Source organism: Uloborus diversus, chromosome 8 (assembly GCF_026930045.1).
Source record: "Uloborus diversus isolate 005 chromosome 8, Udiv.v.3.1, whole genome shotgun sequence".
NCBI lineage: Eukaryota > Metazoa > Arthropoda > Arachnida > Araneae > Uloboridae > Uloborus > Uloborus diversus.
In genome coordinates this window covers 123,534,806-123,551,642 of record NC_072738.1, presented here as the reverse complement: position 1 = coordinate 123,551,642, position 16,837 = coordinate 123,534,806, and positions in this window count along the sequence as shown.

Sequence of the window (16,837 nt, the reverse complement as noted above, 5' to 3'; positions counted from 1 at the left end):
TAAACAATTGGTTCCAAGTCAACAATGTTGAAACTTTGAAATGGCTAACTAAGTCTTCACCATCAACACAAATTTATGCAATTAGGGGACATTTTACTTCATCAATGGAGCTGAAATCTACTACCAAAGATGAATGGTATAAAACAGGAACACCCATGAGAACAAGAACATTTGAAATAATTCGAAGCAAAATAGTTCCTACACAAGCTTCTAATTGTGTATTTTTTTTCCCTCCTATTTTTTCCATGTTGGCCTTAAAGATTTTATTCTGGGTCAAATATTGAGCTGTAATATTTTCTGACAATAAAATACATACAAATGATTTTTTTTTGTCTTTTTTTACTTGTATTTAAGGTATTGATCAAATCTGAGGATCAAAAAATCATCAAATGATTTTTTGATCCTCAGTTAATATAAGTCCAATTTTTCAAAAAAGTTTACAAGCCTTAAAGCTTTAACTCAGACTGTAAATAGCCCAAAGATGTGGAAGTCATAGGGTGACAAATCTGAACTGTAGGGTAGATTTCACAAAACTCCCTTTCAACCATTAGTAATCACATTGCTTGCTTAGGTTGATCTTGGCAGATACAATATAATTTACGTCCCTTCAAAAATCTTTTTACAATACTTGTTTACAACCATTCGATCCAAAGAGTGCTTACTATAGACTGCCATTATTTAGGGAAAAATGTCGACTGAAACCATACTACGAAGTATTGTTCCAATCTAGATACATTCATGTATGCCAGATTTTTCTTTCGATTAATGTTTTCTACTACGAACAGCTTCTACTGTTCAACACTATGTGCAATGCACACTTTCTACACCCCTTTATATCCCTGTTTGATGGTGTTGTTATAGCTACGGACATTCTGATATAATCAGACATGTCGACCTTTCTTTAGGGTAACCCTTATATTTAGTATTTTAAATGTATAATATTTAACTTTTAAAGAAGGGTCAGGAAAATATTTCAGGTGTTCACAATTTGGTTAGTTATTCACATTCTCTTGTAAATAAATATAAAAGACTGACATGAACACCAACAGTAATATAATTTTACAGGTAATAAAAGGATTCCAATTTAGCAGTTACAGTTCCATTCCTATAGTTTGACAAGTCATCTTTACCACAACGTTAAAGAGAAAGGAAGTCACTTTAATATAAGTTTACATTTATAGAAAAAGTTTGAATAGATTCCAGTACAAATAAAATCATCAAATATGAAAAGAAACAGGAACACAGAAAGAAAACAAGAACAAGAAGGTTAATACAAAATTTAGTTTCATGTAACCATAACATGCACATTTAACAAAAGGCAGTACCGTATTTTCCTGCATATTATCCGCAAGTCTTTAAATTTGCCTGAAGAAAAAAAAATCTTCATATAATTAGCAGCAGCGTATAATCCGCGTACAATACAATGTAAAAAAATGAAATTTTGATTTAATATACAATTTTAGCAACTAAATTAAAAACGTGAAAGAGTGATAACTTTTAAGGTATAATCAAAATTAATCTAAAGAATAATGATTTCTTCTTAAAATTGTGATTATAGTACCCTAATTACTTAAAGACAAAGAGTCAAGACAAGGGAGCAAACAGTCTAATCTTGTGCAAATGAAGGCTTTGTGCGTAACAGTATGTTGTTTATTTTCCATAGCCTGAACAGCATAAGAGGAACATTCAAGCTATGTAAAAAAAAAAAAAAAAACCTATAGGCAGCGAAGGACATTCAAGCTATGTAAAATAAACAATATACAGGCAGTGATAACGGTCTCGGTGAATCCTACGGTAAATATTGAGGTTCAATGTTGTTGAGAAAAAAAAAATTCATATAATCCACAGGAAAAATACAGTAAACTCAATATTCTTGAGAAAATTTTTATAAACAGAAACAAGTGAAGAAACTTATGACAACACAAGGAAAAACAAGTACAAAGAAAATATCAGTATTGTTTGCATCTCACATTTGAATGTAACAAACAATAAACATTCTATGATTTATGGAACAGAAATACAGTTCTGGACAGACATAGATACAACAATTACAAACATTGTTTACAAAAGCCATTCAAACAACAGTGTCTTTCCTGCTGAATACACCAAGTTTTGAAGCATATCTACTTGCTGTTTGCTTCGAGAATTTGACTATGATAGTTCATAAAATCTGAACTTTTTTGAACAATTGTTATCCACACTTGAACTGAGGACGTATTTAACACCTCACTTTTTTGATACGCAATAACTTTTAAGATTTTTAAGAATGACACAAATCAATACATGAGCAGGAGAAGATGCTTTCTTTCGTAGTACATACAAACATAAAAAATGTCAAAACTTACTGATTGATTTCACTCTGTAGATCTGAATTCTGAATGATGGACTGCCTTTGAGAGATGGTAGATTGCGATTTGATTTTGATTCTAACAATCATAGAAAATTGGTAGAGGCTTAAACACAAACACTTCAAATAATAACATTTAAACAAAGCTTGAACACTGTAAAAAGGTTTCTCTCTAAAAAGATTTAAGAAAGCATAAAATCTAGGCATTGCATGATCTAGTGGAGATCACTATTATTAAATTCAAAAAATAATCACAGTAGTTGGCTGTTCAACATAGTCCACTATTAGGGAAATAGAAATAACTTTTAAGTAAAGTAAGAAATAACATTTAACAGAACAGTATTAATAAGAAATGACAATGACAAAAGCTTTTGTCAGATGTCTTTTCATCCATAAGCTCTTTTTTTTTGCATTAAAAAAGCATTCCTTGTAATACTGGAATACCAAAACACGTATCTGCAATAATCTGCAATTTGTGCAATCACACATCAAGGACGTAGCCAAGGGGTGGGTCCATGGGGTCCGGACCCCCCCCCCCTTCCCGAAAGATCCCTCTCCTTTTTTCTCAGTTGTTGCATCTCTCATCAACAAAATTTTCCGAAAGATAATGATTTTATAAAACGCAGCATTCTCCCCCCTTAAATATTTAAATATTCCCAGTAATCGGCAATTTTCTCACCACTTGAGTCAATTCAGAACACGAGAACCTCGTGCAACAACTGCAGGTTTCCAATTTTCGTCTGCTTTTTGCTGTGTCACCTACTCCGTCCGAAACAGGGAAATGTCCCTTTCGACTTTAAAAGCAGCTGTGTCCTGTGACCTTGAAATTCAGCCCCCTCTCCTTGGTCCAACAAATTGCCATTGCCAAAGTAAAAACAAGCATTTATTGCCACTTCCGCCGTATCCCACAGTCTCATTGGCATTCTCATCTTTATTTCTTTCTCTTTTCTTTTTGGATTTTCGTGGATTTCGTAGACGCATGTTGTACGAAAGACAGCCAGAGTGAGGTGCGTTCCTGGTGAATCAGTAATTGAATTCCGATTCTTTTCTGTTTTAACACGCAGTTTTTATCTACGTCATACTTATAGGAAACATATCTTGAACAAAATTGTATGCAAGAGAAAATTAAGTTTACCCAAACTAGGTAAGTCGCAGTGCTCCCTTTTAAAGTTTTCTTGATAATACCAGCAGTTTTACGTGTTAATGTGTTTTTCCATTTAAAACCTAATTTTAGATTCTAAGCCAGCAGCGAAAAAAGAAATTCAACACATTTCGTGTGTTTGAGGATGAGAAAAATAATTATTGTTTTTTTTTTTTCATTTTAACTCTATATTTTTGGCATGGTTCATTTCAGATTCATTTTATATTTTGATAAAAATTTTATTTGAACTTTTAGCTTACTTTTAACATCTCTCTTCTTTCTAAGTAACAAATTACGTAGATTTTTTGCTGATGTTTTCCCCCCAATATTTAAGCATGATCATGGAACATATTAACTGCCCCCCCCCCCAAAAAAAATCGTGTTTGAAGGTAAAATAAATAAAATAAATGAATAACTAAGACTTGAAGTTGATGTAACAAACTTTTTACGGTATCAAAATTTTATAGAAAAATTAAATTGAAAATTACTTGAATATTTTACTGTGATCAGTTTATGAAATTACAAGTTCGGCCATATTAACGCATGTAATAAGTAATTTATTAGAAATCATTACTTTTAAATCTTACTGAATTGTGATTCTATGATCCCAAAAGAAAAAGTTAGTTTTTAATTGACGAAAAAAAATCTTATTCGATGTCGTTCCATAAAACATATTTGTATTTGCATCATTGGAATACATTTTCTGATTGTTATTCACTGGCTTTGTACTAAGGAGTTATTGAATTAGCATCTATGCATCCATCTTTAGTAAATTGTGAAGGTAGCATTAAATGTAACAAAAAACAGGCATGTGAATTTAACTATAAATTACTAGGTGAAAATTACCGCTGTTTACTGCATTACAAGCAAAGAAACAAAAAAGGTGAATACGAGGTAAATGTTTTTGAGCTTTTCTTTTATATATTGCCTTTTTTTTTAAACACTTATTTTCTTCAAGCTAAAGATATTTACTATTTCTTGCAATAGAGTGTTTTGCTAACATCGTACTGAAGAAAAAAAATCATTACCTGCGTCGTAAAATATGATATGTATTGTTGTTAAAATTAACAACATGTTGTTAAAATAAAATTACACAGATGCTTAATTTAATTCATTAGGTATACATTCCATTAATCGGCATGTAAAAGATCCCTTAGGTCGTTTGACTGTGAATACTCTTGACAAAATTAAATTCCTTTTGCAGTTTCGCATCGAAGAGAGCTCAGGTGTCTCCATCTGGTGGAAACTGGGCATCAAATTTCCCTGTGACATTCACATCTGCTTCTTAATGGTGGCATATGAATGACTGGATGCCATATCGTTGGTTCGCACTTGTTCCGCAAAAGGCTAAAGCCTCTAACACAGCCCCGTTAGAAACAAAAAAATAATGATAAAAAACGGTAATATGCCTTTTCCGATATTTAAAGTTTTTTCGAACAGCTTTCACCCTTTGAGGAATAGCGACTTCACTTGAGAACACCATTTATTTCTTGCTTCTTTTTTTTTCAGCTAACTGAAATCACTGTGTCAGTTGGCTGAAGAAAGAAAAAATATATATATAAAAAATGGTTGCAACAAAGGAAGCCTCCGTCCCTCAAAGAGTTAATAGTTTGTTCAAGCTTTTAATCGATGATTAGGAATGATAATTAGAAAACGGATAAGATTGGAAATATTCTATTTCGTGTTATCAAAAGAATATTATAAATGTAAATAAATAAAAACTAATTCAAGCTTTTTAAATGAAACCTTGTTAATATTTTCGTTGAGAGAGTTGTGGGATTTTGCCTGAAATGTTGTTCAAATCGGACAGGGTACGTTATGTAACATTCATATAGTTATACATTCGACTCCATAGATATAGATTTATTTATCCTCATATAAATAATGCCGATGATCGAGTAACCCGAGTGTTTCAATAATGAATTCGCACCACGACATGATATGTAATTCAATAATATGTTTTGGTAATGTTTCACATGCAAGGAAAGGCTTTATTGTGACAAGGCTGAACTCGATCCGGTAACTTGATCAGTTTTACTGGTAAGACTATGTCATATCAGAGGAATGAAGAAACGAAAACAATGAACGCTATCTACTGGAGTTTAGGGTTAATCCACTGGTGTTAGAGTTAAAATTTCAACTATCAAAATATCACCAAACAGGCAATTGCTTCGTTAAAATGAAGAAGAGTTGAAGCAATTTTCACCTGTCATGCCTTGACGGGTGGCTTTCTAGTTTTCAAATAAAATGGCATAAGTACAAATGTACATATTTTGTTGAAATATATTACAAAGCTTTAATATTTTATTAAATTATCGCATGCATTTTCCAAGTAATCTCTAGCACAGTTTTTGTTTTCCGTTTTTCTTTTATTGTGCCCTTTTGATTAATAGAAAATATATCACTTATTTTCAGGAGGACGGAGGTTCATCCATACTTGGAAACTTTGTATGTGATAACTTTCAGTTTAATGTTAATTTACAAACTGACAATAATTAATTTACCACTTAACATAAATTTTTGTTAACTAATTTTAACTAATGACTCTATTAATTTCAATTATTTAATTAATTTTAGTTAATTATCATATTTTAATGATCAGTTTTAATTGGATTTATCTTAGTCTTGTGTAATTATCAGCTACTAATTCTGCTTTAGCATGCCTCCTCCTTTGAAGTTCGTGCAACCTTGGACCCCCCCCCCCCTTAACAAAGTTCTAGCTACGTGCCTGCACACATTGTTATTTCTTACTTTATTTTTCAAGCACACTGGTATTTTTTCAACTGTTAATTTTCAAACATATGTTTATTTATAATAATAAATTTTCATTTTCCCCCCTAAGTTATTGCATTATCATTAATATACACAAATTCACAAATTTTCATTATCACGCATAAAATAAATGTTCTCTTTAGCAAATTTTAAATGAAACAATGTTAACCGTAGACCCAAAGGTACCAATGTCCATGACAAATACAAAGAGTTATCATAATTTTAAATTTAAAGGCAATACTGCCATGGGCAGGTAATTGGCAGTAACTGCAAATTCTTCATTTAATTATTTTTTTTTTTCATTTTTGTCATCTATTGTACATTAGCTTCTTTGTACAAGCTTGCTTATTTGATTTCCGTTGAAAAAAAAGGCTCTGAAAAAAAAAAAAAAAAAAAACGCCTAACTGCAACATTTCCTTATTGTTTGCATTGAATCCAACACACATTTCTCCAAATATCTGAAAAACTCATTTCTGCAGAGACTGTCTTTTACCTGCCCACGGCATAATACATCTTTGCTCTAAAATATTAAATCAGGCTCAAAAAAATAACTGTCAAAGACATATTCTATATCATAATTATGCACAATCACTCATGGATGGAAACCTTTTTAAGATTACAAGGGCATTGAAGGGTATGAAGAAATTTTATAACACCACAATACAATTCAATCAGTCGAAGAGTTATGTATTTAGCTAATGAACGATTCTGATATTACAAACAGAATAAGTTATTTAAGAGATGGAAAATACCCTGGAAGATTAACAAATAATTTTGCTAACAATTCTCTTCTACACTCATTTACAAATATAATTTAATAATTAATGCATACATTGCATATGGCAGAAAGCAACTATCACAAAATCTAAACTCTTCAGTGAAGTTGTGCAGATAACAAACTCATTTTTTGATAATGTTAATTCCTATTAAGGAAAAAAAAAGAAAAAAAAAACACCGTATCATACCGAGAACTCACACATTAAATACATGCTACTTCATTTTAGTACTTCTTATTTGTAATATTGCTTGAATCAAACTAAATTTCAGCAAAAATAAAATATACTATTTTACTACAAGAAACTTTATGCACTAAAACAAATTCAGTCTTCAAAGAAGTGACAAAGAACAAAACTTACCTTCTGGCATAGACGCTACTTCATCATGAGCACTCTGCATTATCTTTGCTTGAGAGGTTAAATAGTTGCAGCGACATTCTTCATTACGAATAGCAATTGACAACTTATGGCACAAATCATGATAACAATCAACAACAGAATAACTTGCATCTGCCTAAGTGAAAGAAATCATCTCTTTAATTAATGAAAGAAAAAAAATTTAACAAAGTCATGGTTGGCGCCTTTGACTGCTCAAGTTTCTTAATGAAATTGTAAAGACTATGTATATTTTTTCATGTAAACAAAATCAATAGAAAATGTACGCATTAAATTTGCATAAATTATGTGAGAAATTATGCCTAGTATGATAAATCTAATACCCAGGTTCAAGGTAAAGTTTAACTTCACATTCTTTACACCAAATTTGAGTTTCATTATTGCCGTCATGGTGGCTAGTATACGCTATAAAAACAGATGAAAATATTTCTGTATCTCAGAGCCATGCTAACCTAAGTCCAAAAAATGCAATTTTTTGTTTATTAGTGTGCAATTGTATGTAGAGTAGAATCCTATTCTGTATCGAGCCATGTGAATATAAATCTAAAAAACAAATCCTTTGTAATTATTTACCAGAGTTAAAAGAGTGCACATCCCATCCTTTGCATGCGCCCAGACAAACATTTTACTTGCCTCCTGTAAAGTAGCATTATGCGACTTACGTTAGTCTGGCTCTGAGGTACAAATTCAGCATCTAAGAATCTACATTCTACTGAACTTTACTGAATAGTATCAGTTCCTTCATCCGTAATTATAATCCTTTCCAAATAAAGTTACACACAAACATAAAATTAATCACTTACTCTGAGAGCAAATACAACGTTGAATGTGGTAATGGTAGAATGTTCTCTGTTGGGTAAAAAAGTAGGATGCCCAATAAACCGCACATTCTCAATTTTCAGCTCAAACTTTTGACCACAAAGCTCTGGTTTTACAGCGAATAAATTTGATAAAACCTTGTCATCAAATCTGAAAGCAAGAAACAGTGAATATAACAAAAGATTAAAATTTCATAAAATATTTTGTTTAAAATCTGTTTTGTTAATAATTTTGCTGAAAATATAATAGACCAGTACATTTTATCACCAAAAAAGGGGGGGAGGGGACTATTAATGAAGGAAAATGAATGAGAAATACTTTCCCTGTTATCTTTACGTGTGGAAGCTGGAGAGTATCCCAATTTTTATGAGGGAGACAAAACAGCACTATTATTTGACAACCATTTTGCACATTATCATCCCATGTCTTTTTGCCCAATTTTATCTAAGATTTCAAAAGTGAATCTCTTTTATTTTCCTAGATATATGTAAATAAAGCACCGTTTATACGTTTCTCTTTTATACGTTTTAATCAATAATAAGCTTTCCAAATTGGTCCCTGCATAGTCTGATACGCATTAACGTAAACTTGTAATACGTTTTTTTCATTTATACACGTTTTACATTCAGTCTCTTCAAAAACATAAAAACGTTACTTCACTGTATTTCAAAATTAAACAGACATTTCAAATCCTAATCAAATATAAATTTTATTTTTATCAAAAGATTAATCAAACAGAAACATGGAAGTGATAACCAGCAACAGGTTTTGGGCCAAGCTAAGCTGGTCCTTATCATTTTATCAATCCCCAATGATAAGATCAGTGCCCTGGAAAAATTATTCACCCCGTTGCAAGTAACAGCTGCTTCTGGTAAACTATTCCAAACACCAACAGTGAAGTAGTAATGTTTCCTGATTTAAAAATTAGCTTGGGATTTGAAACGCTTAAAACAATGACCCCTGATTTTGTCATCTGTGCAGAAATTTAGTCTAGAAATGTCCTCCATTTCAATAAACTTAAATAACTGGATCATGTCCCTTCTTACTCTCCTTCGCTCAAAGCTACGCTTTTTAAACATTCTAAGCCTATTCACAATTTGCTAAGTGTGGAAAATTTGATAGTAAGAGTCAGTACAAATCTAGGGGGGTGGCTATGAGGCTGCAGTTGTCCCCATACCGGAAATAGTTTTTTATAATGTCTTTTTGAAAAATGATATAATTTCCTGCATTCATCCTATCTTTATCATTTAATTTGCTTTCGCTCTTCTTACAGTTGATATACGAATCTGTGGTAATAACAGGAATGTTAGTTTTCCGAAATTTCCTTTTGAGTTCTGGAAATTTTTCCCTATCTGTTTCAAAAATTTGTTTATTTACTCCATAAAAGAAGGAAGGGAGAAAAGTGTAACCTCATAGGTAATTGCTTCTCTCTCTCACTTTAGTTGTGGTGTTTAGGATCAATTCCGAAAATTTTGTCCTTGTTCTCGTTGTTTTTAACTATTAGTTTACGATTTTTCACGTTTTCTGTCTTCAATTTTGTTTACACCACCTGCAATTGCCATGTTCAAATTTTTTGAATCCTTAACAAGAAATGAAATTTTTGCTTTGAAATTGCTCTGTCATGGTGTCTAAAATGCATAACATTTTTTTTTTTTTTTTTTTTTGTGAGGTACACTGACATTTAAGTTTTTAAGTTTTACCATGAAATTCCAAATTTTAGATAATTTTAAGGGTGACTCAAAAAATTCCAATAGCGGTTCACACTGTAGATAACCAATAATGATATTATAGTTTTGAAAGAAAGGCTTTTATTTACATGTATGAACATCGTTGATGTCAAGGAGACAAATTTTTAATGACCTCAGCCACCTCTAGAACAAAATCCTAGATTAGCCCACAGTAACAGTTTCTAAATTGCATAATATACACTTTGTGTTACATTCTTTTTTTCAAAATACTTTATTCAAATAATAATCGAATAGTGACTCCAAAAGACACATTTATACAATATGAAAAAAAAAATAGTACCTATTTTCTGTAAAATTATTTGACAAAAATAAACTTGCTTTAGGCAGCCTGCCTAATGCATCTGCACAAGCAACTCACTATGATCTCATTAAATAATAACTGTTAATAATACTTCTATTGAGAATTTCGTTTTAAAAATTTCTTTCTTGATATAGTTTTGACAAATTGAATTACTGCAAATGATTTTAAGGGCATTTGTTTGCCACAACACAAACATTTGGTAAGGCTTCATTGGGAGTTAGCCATGACATATTTTGACCACACTATTTAGGGATATCTTATCTGAAAGGATTAGAAGAAGCTCTACTCCAAATGGAGAATTCAACAATTATCAATGACATTATTAACAACTTAAGAATTATCAATGAATTTAACTGCAAATCAAATTTGCTATTTTTGAAAGTTAAATGGACAACTACCATATATATATATATATATATATATATATATATATATATATATATATATATATATATATATATAAAACTGAAATTTAATTTGAAAGGGAAAGAAATTCATAAAATTCATTCAAAAAATAGGTATGAATTAAGAAAAAAAATTATCATAAAAATTAAAACTCTTTAGTTTTGTCTCACAGATAAAATTAAACTAATTATAATAATAATTACATAGAATTTCAAAAAGTAATGTACTACCTGAGTAGATTATCAGTAGATTCATAGGAGTCTTCCCTAAAAGTGAAAAAAATAGTAATTATGTAAATGTAAAAAAAAAGATATGTATTTATTTATGCTTCATGTACTATTGTGAAGTTATCAACATTTATAAGTTTCTGGAATGGCATAGTATGAGAATAAACTTACTGAAGAATACCTAATTCATCTTTATGATCACTTGGCAACGCATAAGGACTAACTCTGTTTTCTAAAAAGAGAAAAAAATATTAGTGTCATACATGATTACTAAAAACAAATACAAATAAATGAACTGGAGCCATGTAAACAGTATTTAAATGATAACCGATTGTTCTGTTAAGTAAAAATAAACTTTAGAAATAATATATGGAATTTGGTCAAGAAATTAAAAAATAGTCAATTATACAAATAACATTTAATCTAGCGAGCCCTGACAATATACAAACTTAACATACACTTGTGGATAGTGTTTGTTTACTTATTTTGCAGGGTTTGTAATTTTTTTAATTAAAAAAAAATCATAAAAGTCAGTTTTTTTTTAATTTAAATTGTTTTTATTTATTTATTTTTTTTAATCTTCAAAAACTTGTAGATATAAATTACTTTACATTTTTAACATAATATATTTCAGACAACAGATGAATCCATTCAGCTAATTTTTAGTTAAGATAAGTTGTCGAACTTTTAAATAAGCTTTCAAGATTTATAAATATGTTATAATGCTTAGATAGAATGTGATTTTGTTTTATACTTTGCTAAGATAAGGTTTCCATTTTCATGTATGTTTGTAGTGCAAAATAATACGTTGAACAATTACTTTTCATAACTGTATTAGTCATGGTGTATAAGAAAAACTGCTAATTTTTATTTTGTTCTGAACTTTAATTTTGTAGTAAAAGCAAAAATTTAAAAGGGTGAAAATCTGTTACACACACAGAAAGAGGGATCTATGTAGTTTTGAATGTTCAAGTTAAGATTATGTAATACAGTGCAGTAAAATTTAGAGTAACGCATTCTAAAAATGCAAAATTAATTTATAAAAATACAATCAACTCATTTTAATTACTGATTTTGTTAAAAAAATCACTTGATTTAAATGAATGATTTTTTTAAATCACTTGATTTAAATCAAGCTGATTTAAATCAACAAACCCTGCTTAACCACCTTGCAGTTCTTAATGAGATATCTCGTCCAATTAACATGTAATTCTGGAACTGTTCAATCCCAAGAGGGTTAATTATAATATTTGTATCCTTATAAAGACAGGCTGTAAATAATAAGCACAAGAAAAGAATAATAATAAGTTCAAAGAAGAGACCGAGGGGACATGATTCAGTTGTTTAAATTTATTAAAATGAAAGATGTTACAGGGCTGAAGTTTAGCACTGAAAACAGGACAAGGAGTCAGTTTTAAGCTATTTAAATTTCAGGCTAACATGGATATTTGGAAAAATTATTATTATAGCAGGGTAGTGGAACCTTGGAACAGCTTACCGGAAGAGGTGGTAATGAGCACGGGAGTAGATTGTTTTAAGAGGGCCATTGATCTCCACTGGGGATTGTAAATTGACTAGGACCAGTCTAGCTGGGCCCAGAGCCTGTTGCTGGTTGTCACTTTTGTATTTGTATAAGAAAAACATGTTAATAACCCCTCCTGTGGCCAGAATAAGTCCTAAACTAAAATTCATAAAAACAGAAATTTAAATTTTGATTTTTGAATAAAGTTTTACTTCTAGGTTAAACATATCCTACATCATGCGAATCAATAATTTAACTAATATACTCACAACACTGGCAGCTTGATATATTTTGTTGCAAAGAGTTAGAAAACAGTACAAGTCTACTTAGGTATTATAAGTTATTGTCCCCTTAGCCAGAGCTTAGACTTAGGTTCCTGCTAAGGGGTGATCACTTATAGCTTCAGTAGCTTTTACACTTTGTGAGGTAGATTTGTACTATGCTTGTAGATCTCTTGCTAGTGCGCTAAATAATAAAATAATTTTTGGTATGAGTGTGATGGCACTCTGACTAAAGCTGAGATACTGAGGGCTATTTCACATTGATGATCACTACACCTCTGGATGCTATAACCAGCTGTAGGGTATCTGCTCATATAACTTTTTCGAAATTCTCTTCATAACTCTTAATAAAAGGATTCATATTCAGAGACAAAAAAAAATTCGTAGGAGCTGGAAAAAAAATAAAGAAATTATTTCTCAGAGTTTACAGGAAAATTCAATGTGACATAGCTTCTGTAAGTTTCTTGTTCTGAAAAACTAGTCAGCAACACATTATTTTAGTCAACTCGGAGACCTGGCACAAAGTATTTGTCGGACCTTGATCATATTACTGTCTATCTTTCATGAGAAAAGCTCCTGCGGTTAAGTCTGAGCTCGTCTACTGCCATAGAAATGGACATTCATTTTCTACGCGGGTTAGCAGGGTGTTTTTTTGGCGCCATTTCGCCACTCGTCTTCTCGCCATTCTACAGTCGTACAGTTTTAACCAATATTAAGCTTCCCTTGGGAAAATGAGACATGCCTCGTTGTTATAGCAACAGAAAGTCCAAGACATTTCGGCGGGGGGTTTTCTCGTGATGGCCGGACAGTATATATGTTTAATATATATTTACTTTTTTCACATGTTTCTTTGCTTCCTTCAACATCAAATGGATAACGAAAAAGAAGTCTATCACCTTTACTACCTGAGGTCACTAAGTACAATCCAGATGGATTAGTTTCATCCATTTAAGGTTCCTAAAATGGAATGAGAGTTGTCAATTTATGTTCATGTTGAAAACCATGAATATCTTTTGAATGAGAAACAACAAATATTGCAGGGCAAAAAATACAAATACTAACAAGAAATTGACCCAAGGCTGGTTCCACCCAATTTATCATATACCCAAACAAAGATTAAATGGATTTTTAAAACTAGTCACCACTTGTAAGAAAGGATTGCTTCTCCCATACTATTTGAACTACCTGAAAACCAATGCTGCAGCAATTTTTCTTTACTCCCAGATTAGGCCCGAGTTAAATTAATTCAAACAATGAGAAATAGTTTTTCCCTCCAGCGAAAAATTTTATCCTATGTATTCCATTCTTATAATTTTAAACAAATAAACACATAACCTTTCACTAAATAATATGTTACATTTCGTCTGGAATCATAATCTAAGTCAAACCTGTCTATCTTGAAACTGCCTATCTCGAAAATCTTTCTACCGTTGAACTTTTTTTATTCCTCAGCATTAATACCATAAATTCAATGTTTATCTTAAAAGAACTTTTCTGAAAACTTCTATAACTCAAATTCAGATGACACTAAAAATTTTTAATTTAATCCCCAACAATCTTTATTAATAGTGAAACTTGAAGACAAAAAGCATTTTTCCCCTAATATCAGCAGCAATTTAGTCCTCCAAGTCTTGTAAGACATGTAGCCCTGGAAAAAAAACTTAAAATACAAGAAGCAAGTTTTCTAGGAATTCTGTCTCGTAAGAATTTGGAAACTGAGGGGAAGGGGTATTGTTGAACAGTGACGAAACATCCTGAATTTTAATTTTGAGGCCATTGAGAGCAGTCATGTTTCCTCTGATCTGGGCTCATGTCCTTCTAATATGTAAGTTGTTTTGATTAAGAAAAAGTAAAAGTCCCAACGTTTTTGACTGACTATCATTGAAACATAATTTTTGTCTTTAAAGGTATGCATAAACTTGGCATTGATATGAGCATTAAAATTAGTAATTACTTGTAATCCTAACATGTTAAACTGTAAAATAGTGAAAAATATCACTGCAAAAGAATCTGTTAATAGTTTTAACTTTTATCAAAACCTCCACATTCTGAATTTTTCCTTCGGTCCCATGAAATTCGAAATAGACAGTTTGGACTCTATATGCCTTGAAATAGGAATAACTTATGCATATATCAAGAGTTTGGATAATTAAGCTAATGAAAATACAAGCATTATTTTTTAAGTGGCATTGATCCGAGGGTCACCTGAATGCATCAAAATCCCCAATGCAGTGATCTCCCAAAAAATTTCCTCACTTACAAATTTTGCTCGATGATTCAACTCAACTGTAGACATGTGAGTATACCCGCATTTTATCATTCAGCAAAATTTGGAGTTCCATTCAACAAATTGAAAGCTTTCCCCCCTTCCAAAATTTAAGTTTGGGGCATCTCTGATTGATCTTACTTTATTTTTGAGTTGACAGCAAAGATATCCTTATACATTTCTAATGTTTGATACACAAAATATTTCATACCTTAAATTTCTTATCATGTAAAAAACTCATTTTTATAATTTTTTGGCTTTGTTATATTTTTTAAAGATCTACATTAAGAAAATTATGTGATTGAACATTTGCACAAGTCTCAATTATTAATAACAAGTCCTTCGCATAAAAGTTCTGAGATTATTTTTTATCAGTACTGCATAATTTTAAAAGCCACAGTTATCGCTTTAAAACAGTGAAAAGGGAAATGGAAACAAATTATTGCAGCGAAAAAGGTCTACGCACAAAAATTAAGGTTCAATTTTTCTTTAAGGAGAAAAAGAAAAGAAAACAACAATGCTTCATACAATATGAATCATCAAGAAACCAGCAAACACCGATGACAGAATACCAAACACTTTTATTTGTTTACATGCATTTCTATTCTATTCTATTCAAGAGTCACAACTGACTTCAACTGCATTTATGTCGAGGACTGCATACTAAGTGCCTTGCCTCCATTGTTTTTATATACCGATAGATGGCAGCACCATCACCGGATCGAGCAGTTAATGAGAATTTAGAACTAGTCCAAGAGCTAATAGCTACCTGGTACTAGCACCCCCAGAGGTATCGTTTCACTTGGAGGACATTGAGACCACGAGCATATTTAACGTCGCCCAGTCTCCTTTAATGACGACGGTGGGTCTTCGACCAGCAAGGATCGAACCCGAGGCCCTCCGGCCCCGAGTCCAATGCCTTACCGATCAGGCTACCACGGCCCTACATGCATTTCCTGCATTCGGAACTCCAGCGCTCGAATACGCTACCTTGCGGTGATTTATAAAACTGCGTCTGCACCTAAAACATTGCCACGTTGCGCATCACGTGTGTCTGTTGACGTAAACGCGGTCAGTTTGTTCTGAGTAACGCATTCAACATGTCTAAGAACGCCTTCAACAACAGAAATTAATTCGTCCCTTAGTAGTATTCTCGAGCTTCTCAAAATAATGTTAGTTTTCCTTATTTCTTTCAAAAAAGTATTAAATGGTGGAAGCGTAAACAAGAAAACTCTGGATTAACAAAATTGGATAACGTTATACCAGGTAAAATTTTTTATTGTTTTGTATGAATTTGTAAGAATATGGGGGTTTTTTTAATCTTAAATTAATTAAACTTACCATATTTTACAGCAGCATTTAGTTGGAATGGACAGTATGCAAAATATTTTCTTGAATATATTATCGTAGAACAAAATGAATAACCGAGAAAGAATTTACTTTATTCCTTTTATTCTCAGCTGAAAGGTTTCGCCAAATTTGTTTAGGGTTATTAATTTTTAGTATTGTGCGAGCAAAGTAGCCTTGGCGAGATTTCGCGTTTTTAGTTAAACCATTTTTAATTTTTATCATGAGTGGAATAAAATGGTAGTAAGATTACAGAATTCGATAAGTGAAAAGAAATAATGGTCAATCAACTGAAAAGAAAACTACCACCATATATCCGTGAGAATTTTGTTGATGATTTGCATAACATGACACAATTAAATCGTAACTCAGAAATTAGAAAAATCGAAACAGAAAATTTTTAAATGAACCGATTCGGGAATTCGAGAGAAATAACTCAACTACAAATGGAAAAAAAAATAAGCGCTAGCCAAGCAAGGCAAAAAAGTA